This window comes from Gossypium hirsutum, chromosome D13, assembly GCF_007990345.1.
Source record: "Gossypium hirsutum isolate 1008001.06 chromosome D13, Gossypium_hirsutum_v2.1, whole genome shotgun sequence".
NCBI lineage: Eukaryota > Viridiplantae > Streptophyta > Magnoliopsida > Malvales > Malvaceae > Gossypium > Gossypium hirsutum.
The window spans coordinates 1,941,849-1,950,418 of NC_053449.1; the positions used below are offsets into that span (position 1 = coordinate 1,941,849).

General features: G+C 25.9%; 1 non-coding gene across 1 annotated transcript; it reads left to right on the plus strand.

Moving 5' to 3' along the window:
- The first annotated feature begins 3,725 nt into the window (after positions 1 to 3,725).
- Positions 3,726 to 3,797, plus strand: TRNAE-UUC (transfer RNA glutamic acid (anticodon UUC)). The gene has a single exon. It is a non-coding gene; the product is annotated as a tRNA-Glu (tRNA).
- Positions 3,798 to 8,570: the final 4,773 nt, after the last annotated feature.

Below are 8,570 nucleotides of genomic sequence, written 5' to 3' on the forward strand. Positions count from 1 at the left end.
TCTCTTTAGATTTTTTATTGCTGTCCTTTCTGTTTCCGACACGTGGCACACACCCACCAGCGTTTTTTTCTTTCTTTTTCATTTTATAAATCGGTTAATTTTCAATTTTAGTCCTTTTAATATGCTTAAATTTGAGATCTAATTCTAATACTTTAATTTCAATTTTAGTCATTTTCCCCTTGTTTGAATTGAGTGTATTTGTATCTCTTTTAAAAGTAGTGACTCAACTTGGTGAATCTATAGACTATATATGAACATAAATAAAAATATATCTTCAAACTTTTTCATTATAGTCCCTATCTAACATCTCTAATCAAGCTACATAATCTGAAATCAATAACAGTTATGATAATGAGTTCTATTATGCTTTATCATTGACATTATATTCAATTTTATAGTAGTATAAATATTATTTCCGTTCAAATAATTTAGGTCGTTGCTTGGAATGCATTTTACTTTTGTAAAAAAATTAGGGCTGAAATCGAGCTTAAACATCTCGAGAACAATACCAATTGTTCAAGGTCCAAGTTGGTTACTCAAAGAATGACACTTCAAGTACTTCCCTCAATCAAGTCCCCCTCAACACTTTTATGGATGAGGAATTTCTTTATATTCAAAAGGTTTAATATATAGATTGGCCCTTAAATTTGGTAATTTTTTCAAGTTAATCCCTAATTTTTTTTATCACATTGGTCCTTAAGGTTGGCATTCGTTACACAAATCGGTCCTTATGATTAACATCGTTAGTTTTTTTAAGGTTTAACATATATAGATTGGCTCCTAAATTTCACAACTTTTTCTCAAATTGGGCCCTAAACCCTTTTTTTTTTTTGGATCATATTACTCCCTAAGGTTGGAATCCGTTAGACAAACCGGTCCCTACACTAACACAGTTTTTTTTGAAGAATTTGTTGATGTGAAAAATTATAGGGGCAACATGTAGAGAAACAAGGGGGACAACGCGTGGATTCATCTTTAATCATTCTTAAAACTTAAAAAAAAAAACCTTAAATTTTTGAAAAAAATTCAAAAAAAATTAAGTTAAATTTTAACATTTAAAATATTACTCTATAATATTCAACTAACAAAAAAATAAAAATAATTTTTTAAAACCTAAAAATATATAAAAATTAAAATTAAAAATGCACAAATTTTTTTTAAAAAATTCATTTTTTTAGAAATTTACAAAAAAAATGAAAAAAACAAAAAACAATGAAAAATTGGTTGCACATCGACCGAAGTTTACCGAGCTTGACCAACATTGACCGACGCTAACAGGGAGTTAACCAACATCAACCGGTCAATTTTTATTTCATTAATGTTTAAAATATTTTTAATTTTTTAATTTTATATTTTTACAATTCCAAAACTTAACCCTTTTTTATTTTTTTAAACCTATTTAATTTTTTTAGAAATTTTAACTAATTTTTTATTTTCAATTTATATATTCTTCTTTATTTTTATCTTCAGTTTACATATATATTCTTTTTTTGAAATTTTATATATTTCTTATATTTTTACCAAAATTTACTTATTTTTCAAAATTTTTAGGTTTTTTTAAAAAAAAATTTAAAGAATAGTTAAAAATGCATCCACATGTTATCCCCTTATTTCTTCACGTGTCAGCCCCATATTTGTCCACTTGAACAAGTTCTTAAAAAAAACAAGCGATGTTAGTGTAGAGACCAATCAATATAACAGATGTCAATCTTAAGAACTAATATGATCCAAAAAAAAGTTGAAGGGCCAATATAGAAAAAGTTACTAAATTTAGGGGCCAATCTTATTCAATATCAAAGAAGACCAATACTGCTAGCAACCTATGAAATTTCCCACTATAATTCAAACACACAAAACCTTTAATTTTTTAAAAACTTCTGGAAAAATAACTTATTTAGCCCTATAAATTTATTTAAAAAATTTATTTTAGTCTTCTATTTAAATTTTCACCTCTTTTAGCATTTGAACTTGCGTTATTTGTCCAACCACCCAAAATAGATGAAAAAGTTAATATTTTATGTTAATGATTTCACGTGTATGCCACATCAACAATTAATTAATTAGTTTAAAATTTTAAAAACTATAAAAATTATTAAAATGCATAAAAGTATAAATATATATACAATTTATTTAATAATAAAAATCATTATAATATTTTACAATTTTTTAAATTTTTTAAAATAATTAATTAATTACTAACATGGCATGCACGTGGACTACCACAACAACAAAGCTAACAAATGTTAACTTTTCAATCATTTAGGGGTGATTTTACAAAAAAAAACAGTTTAAAGGCTAAAAAGATAATAAATTAAAAGAATGGCAACAATAACTTTTTTGTGCCTTTTATTTTTTTGGATAAGTAAGCTTTTTATTTTGGATTTGTAGGATACATTTATACATTGAAAATGAACCAAACAGTGAAATCTAGGGTTCAACAAAGAAATCGAGAAAATCTAAAAACCGATTCGAACTAGTGGATTTGGTCCGGTTCGAGTTTTGTATTGTTCAATTTGATTCTAAGATAGTGTTATCACTCAAATCGCACAATTTAGTTTGTGTTTGATTTTTTCACATGGAACCCGTTTTATCCAAATCAAATCAAATGAAAAAAAGAAATCATGTTTAAAGGGATAGACCTAATAGAATAATAAATAGATCATTTCAATATCCATATATATGGACTAATTCATTTAACCCTATTATAATAATAATAATAATAATAATAATAATAATAATAATATTATTATTATTATAAACAACGACGATTAGATCATAGGATCGTACAAAAAGATAAAGTTATGAAAATATCTCATAAAAATAATTATAAAAGTACAGTTTTATATTAGAGTAATTGAATCAGTTCTTAAATATACAATTTTATATTAGAGTAATTGAATCAGTTCTTAAATATACAATTTTATATTAGAGTAATTGAATCAGTTCTTAAATATAATAATTATAATTATAAGCATAAATCTAATTTTAGGGGAATAGTTTATTAAACTTTATAATATTTTATTTATAAAAGAAACAACTTTTAATATGACATACTATAATCACTTAGTTATAATTAATTAAAATAATTTAAAAAATAATTATTTAATTCACTTTATAAACGTATAAGTGAATCTGGAGCATGTATTATGATTGCCGTGAAGAAAATAAAAAATTGCAATATTAGGTATATTGGGGGCCAAAAGAAGGAGATATTGTTTTTTTTTTCCAAAGATTAGATTTGGTAAAAACCGTCAAACCGAGCTTAACCGAACCCCGATTATCGATTTCAGATATTTCTATTTTATTCTATATGGTTTAGATTTGAGTTTTAGAAGTGAAAAACCGAACGGAACAGTTTAATTCAATTTTTATCTAAAAACCGAACCGAACCGAACCGAATATGCCCTTAATGAAACCTCGTTAATAACACTTTTAAAAAAAAATTAAAATGAACATAGTGTAACCCAAATGTAAGGTGAGGTTAGAAGATGGCAAGATAAGGCGCCTGTGAATCACAATCTCTATTATTATACCACATTCAACTATGGATAAGCTTAATTGAGAAACAAATACAAATAAAATAGAGATTTTAGATATGATAATTAAGCTAATATGCATTGTTTGATATATATACGATGGAGATTAGTGTTATAGATTGTGTCATGATCCATACTCAATTTCTGTAATGTTTTAAATATAAATTTAATATACCAAATAAACATCAATCCATTGTCGTCCAGTGGTTAGGATATCTGGCTTTCACCCAGGAGACCCGGGTTCAATTCCCGGCAATGGAAAATTTTCAAATTTTTATTTTTGTCCTTTCCTCTTACTGGCACGTGGCACACACCCACAAGCTTTCTTGCCCTTTCCATTTTATAAATTGGTTAATTTTCAACTTTAATCCTTTTAATATGCTTAAATTAGAAGTTTAATCCTTATACTTTAAAATCCAAGAAGTGTAAAGCTCTTCCTCTATATTTAAAATAACATAGTTTTTTTTTTATTCTTTTCTAGACAGGAATCAGTTTTTTTTCAAAGTTTCCCATTTTTTTTTCAATTTTGAAATAGCAGAAATTCCAATTTTCCTTTTTGTCCCAAAATATTGAAAAGATTGAACTGACTTCTCAACAATTTTCCAAGATTTTGCATTTTTTTGTATTTTAATATTTTAAATTAATAAAAAATATATATTTAATATATATACAATAAATATAAAGTTTATTTAAAATAAGTAATATAACATCTATTATAAAATATAAAATATAATAATAATAATAATAGGTAGTGATAAACATTAAATAATAATATAACTGGAAAAATCTATTTATCATGGATACTTAAATAAAAACTTTTGAATGGTTAAATGAAAATTTTCAAATAGTTCAAAAATCAAATTGTAATTTTTTTTTAGTAAAGTGACCAAAACGAAAACTTACTCATAATTAATGACTAATGGTGTAGTTTACTCAAAAAACAAAAAGACTTGGGCCAATAGTGGCATTTTAGATATGAACCACTTTGAACCGTATTGACATGGGCTTGACCCAATGATGACATTTTAAATATCAACCATTAAAATCATATTTTGTACTTTGAAATTGAATTTGAGCTTTGGGCCTAACTGAATTCAAATTGAAGTTTATAATCAATTAATTAAAATATTTTATAAAAATAAAATTTTAATATTTACGATAATAAAAATACAATTTCACCGTTCGAATAGTCTATATTTTTAAAGGGTTAAATCAAATTTTTATCATTTTTAAGAGGGGCCAGATTGAATTTTACCTTTATTAATTTAAAACTTTTAAAAATTTAAAGGATCTAAATGAAATTTTTTCCATTTTAAGGGGGACCGAGTCCCCTGCCAGTCCCCTTGGCTACACCCCTAATCTTACCCTAAAAAAGAAAAAATTATACGAATAACAGGGTTTTACGTAAAAACGTGTTCATATGTCGAATCAAATATTATATATATGTTTAAAAATTACTATTAAAAAATAAAATAAAAAACATAATTTTGTAATTTAATAATTTTAAAATGTAATATAGAATTAAGTTTAAATAAAAATAATCTTTATCAATGAAATGTTCCAAGCATGATTTTAAGTTAAACCTTAAATTCAAGTCTTTAGTTTACACTTAATTGCAAATTCAAACATATAAACTACACTTAATTTCCTCGCTAGAAGAGTATACTATTTTTAAGGTTAAATTTTAAGAATAGTTCCTATACTTATCCATTTGTGCGAGTTTAGTCTCTCTATTTTTATTTGCTCAAATTTAGTCTTTCTATTTTTTCTATTTTTTTAATTTTTAGTCCCTCCATTAACTCAGTTAAAAATTAGGCACAACCACAAAATTAGCTCCTCAATCTTTATAACTTTTGTCAATTTGGTCCCTACTCTTTTTATTTTTCCTTTAATTTTTAAATTTTTGAAAAAATATATAAAAAGTATAAAATGAGCAAATCGAGAAAAAGAAAGACCAATTTTGAGCAAATAAAAGTGGAGAGGCTAAATCTACACAAATCGATAAGAACATGGACTATCATTAGAATTTAACCTATTTTTAAAAGAATATAGACTATTTACCAATAAATATTGAGTATAGTGGTAAGTTACATTACACTCCGAAAGAGAGAACACATGTTTAAATTTTGGAAACACGTTATAGAAAAAAAAAACCTCCTCTAGACCAAAAGAAAACCTATGATAAGATGTGTGACCCTTTTGGCCATTTTCTTTTTTGAAGGCGGTTAGGTTAGTTAATGAGTTAGGTACACTCTTCATGCAACTTAAAGTAAGATTCCAAGTGAGACAGCCAAAAGATCAAAGATGAGGACTAAAAAAAATATTGAATTTCAAATTTAAGTATAAATTTATCAATTATCGTATATTTAAACCAATACTAGGTGCAATTGTAAAGTGCATTGTATTACTTGGAATTTAATTCAAGCCCGAATTTTGAATAATATTATTAAAAGAGATAATCACAAATTACAGAAAGATTAATTTTAATGAAACGTAAAACCGACATAAAAGATATCTTAATGATACGAAGAAAAAAGATCATATATGTTTTGAAAAGTTAAAAGAAGAGATCATTTTTTTTAACATTAAACTCGATAGGTTCTTATCATATCTGCTCTTTCTACAATGCTTAGAACTACCCATAACTCCTCCCTAACCCCATTTCAGTACACTCAAACCCATATTCTTCTGCACTGGCAACAATACCGACACTAATCGAATTAAAATTCAATCGACGAAGAGATATAAATTTTAAAATGGAAGTAAAAGATAGAATGAGAATGAATGATATGTTGCATGAAAAGGAGCAAAGAAAGTTGAAGATATGATTCCAAATTTGCTTGCTCAAGAAACTAGGAAGCATTTTTGTTTTCTTTCAAATGGGGTAGCGTAAAGCTAAGTAAAACAAATAAATTATAATGGAGCATGTTTGTGTTGTAAAGAAGAGACATAATTTGGGGAATGGTCCCTTGAGCCAAGCAACTGGTCTGCTAAAAGATCAAGCAATTTGCCCTTCCAACAAATCTTGCATTATGTTATGCTTAAGGAATTTAGCACTAACACTTTATTTTCCCTTTCATAATTCTCATATAATCATTCTCCTCTATGCCATGTTAATTAAATCTCAAACACTTATTAGTCATCCTTAAATGTGGTAATTGATGTTAATTAACCTTTGAACACAATATATTAACTCAATTAGTTCATACATAATTTTTAAATGAAAGATTTTAGACCAGTTTATGGTACGGATTATGAAAGTCCGTCTAAAAGTTAGGAAGTTTTGATAAATAAATAAAAAATTAGACTTGAAAAAAAGGGTCTGAGCAAAAAATTAAGTCTATTTAAAACGGTCGAGCTCAAGCTCCAATGTTCAATGCCTAAGTTTGGCTTGGCCTGGCGCATTTTTGAAGTTTATAATATATTATATTATATAATTTATAACATGTAAAAATTAAATCTATAGTAATATATAACACTACAATGTAAACATAAAAAAAAGAGTTAAAATGTTTATACAAAATTTTAATAAATGAAAAAATATATAATTATTAAATATTAAATTTAAAAAATATAAACATTTTTTAAAAAATAATATGGGATGGTCCAAAATTAGACTTGGGTTAGTTATTTACGAAAAGTAGGAAATTTTAGCAAAATTTTAGGCCCATATTTTGAGTCTGATCAGACTTAAACAAGTATGAAGTAGGCTAATATCATGTTTAAGTTCGACTTGAATTCGACCCAACCCGACCAATGAATACCATTAATAAGGCTACTTAAACCTTTTTTTTAAGGGTAAACTATCCAATTGGTCACTTTAACTTTTAGGGCGTTTTCATTTTGGTCACAAAAAAAAAATCTTTGCAATTTCATCACCTAACTTTTAGGATGCTATCATCTTAGTCATCCAAGCATTAAATTTCTAGCAACGGTTGACTTTACACATCACATCACGTTTACATTTTCGTTTTGGTCACTCAACTTCTAGGTCACTTTTATTTTGGTCACTCCAAAAATATATTTTTAAAGTATTGATTGGAGTAAAAAAAACATTAAGGATTAAAGTGAAAAAGTATTAGAAACTAAATTAATGCATTAAAAAATCCATCATATTGTACTTGTTTACCCTATTGACGTAAGTTCTACTCTTTTTTAAAAAAATATTGAAATTCTAAATATCAAGACATTATCTAAATTATTGAAAAAAAAAATTATCACTTGATAGTGTCAACTGGTTTGTTACTATAATATTGAATTTAATTAAATAAATCTCTTTCTAAAATTTACAATTTTATTTTATATTTTTAAACTAAAACTAAATCAAATATTACAAAATTTTGGCATGTATTATGATTGTTGTGAAAAAAAATACAAAATTAGATATATTGGAGCCCAAAAGAAGGTGATACTTTTTTTTTACAAAGCTTAGATTTGTAAAAATCCATCGAACCGAACCTAACTGAACTGCGATTATCGACTTCAAATATTTCAGTTTTTAGTCTATACGGTTTCAATTTTGATTTTAGAAGTGAAAAACTGAATGGAACAATTCAATTCAAATTTTGTCTAAAAATCGAACTGAATCAGATACACCCCTATTAAAACATCATTAATAACCCTTTAAGCAAATGAATAATTAAAATCAACATAGTGTGGGGTTGGAACATAGCAAGATAAGACCTCTCCAATGCATTAAATGTTAATCACAATCTCCATTATCAAGGACTTGTCTTGTTATACCTCTTTCAAACCATGGATAAGTTTAACTGATAAATAAATACAAATAAAATATAATTTTTGAAAAATTTCAACAGGTAAACCAATATTGCTTGTTGTTCTTGATTACTTATATTTTTTAGATATGATAATTAAAGCATATATATATATAGGATGGAGATTTGTGTTATTGATTGTCTTTTTGTTTCAATCAAATCAAGTTAGATGATTTTTAAGAGCATGACCTTCCATACTCGATTTCTGTGGATTGTAAAATAGAATACTATTAATAAGATTTATTATACCCAGCAGCAA